Here is a 1,058-nt window from a genome sequence, read left to right on the forward strand (position 1 = left end):
ATTCTTTGCCTAGGCCAATGACTACAGGAGTATTTCCAACATTTTCCTCTAGAATTCTAATAGTTTCACTCCTTAGGTTTAAATTTGTTACCCAGTGTGTGAGTTGATTTTTGTGAGAGGTGAAAGGTGTGGATCTTGATTCAGTCTTCTACATGTGGCTATCCAGTTTCCCAGCAAAATTTATTGAATAAGGATTCTTTTCCCTAGTGTATGTTTCTGTCTGCTTTGTCAAAGATTAGATGGCTATATGAGGATGGTTTTATATATGGGTTCTCTGTTCTCTTCCACTGGTCAATGGTTCTGTTTTTGTGCCAGTACCAAGCTGTTTTGATTCCTACAGCCTTATAATACAGTTTGAAGTCTGGTAAGTTGATATCTCCCATTTTTTTTCCTCCCATTTTGTTTTTATTGCCTAGAATTGTTTTTGCTACACGGGGTCTTCTCTGGTTCCATACAAAGTGTAAAATTAATTTTTCTACATCTGTTAAGAATGATGTTGGCATTTTAATAGGGATTTCATTGAATCTGTAGATCACTTTGGGTAGCATAGGCATTTTAACAATGTTGATTCTGCCAACCCACGACCATGGTATGGTTTTCCACCTGTTTACGTCCTCTGCTATTTCCTTCCTCAATGTTTCATAGTTCTCCCTGTAGAGGTCTTTAACTTCCTTAGTTAAATATATTCCTAGGTACTTTATTTTCTTTGTTGCTGCTGTGAAAGGAATTGAGTCTTTGATTTGGTTCTTGGTATGACTGCTATTGGCATATACGAAAGTCTCTGATTTGTGTGTATTGATTTTATATTCTGAGACTTTACTGAATTCATTTATTAATTCCAGGAGCCTCTTGGTTGAATCCATGGGGTTTTCTAGATATAATATCATGTCATCAGCAAATAGTAAGAGTTCGATATCTTCTGTTCCCATTTGTATGTCTTTAATTCCACTCTCTTGCCGGATTGCTGTGGCCAGGACTTCCAGCACTATGTTGAATAGAATTGGAGATAGTGGGCAACATTGTCTGGTTCCAGTTCTAAGTAGGAATGCTTTCAATTT

The sequence above is a fragment of the Propithecus coquereli genome, unplaced genomic scaffold, assembly GCF_000956105.1.
Source record: "Propithecus coquereli isolate 6110/MARCELLA unplaced genomic scaffold, Pcoq_1.0 Scaffold330, whole genome shotgun sequence".
NCBI classification, from domain to species: domain Eukaryota; kingdom Metazoa; phylum Chordata; class Mammalia; order Primates; family Indriidae; genus Propithecus; species Propithecus coquereli.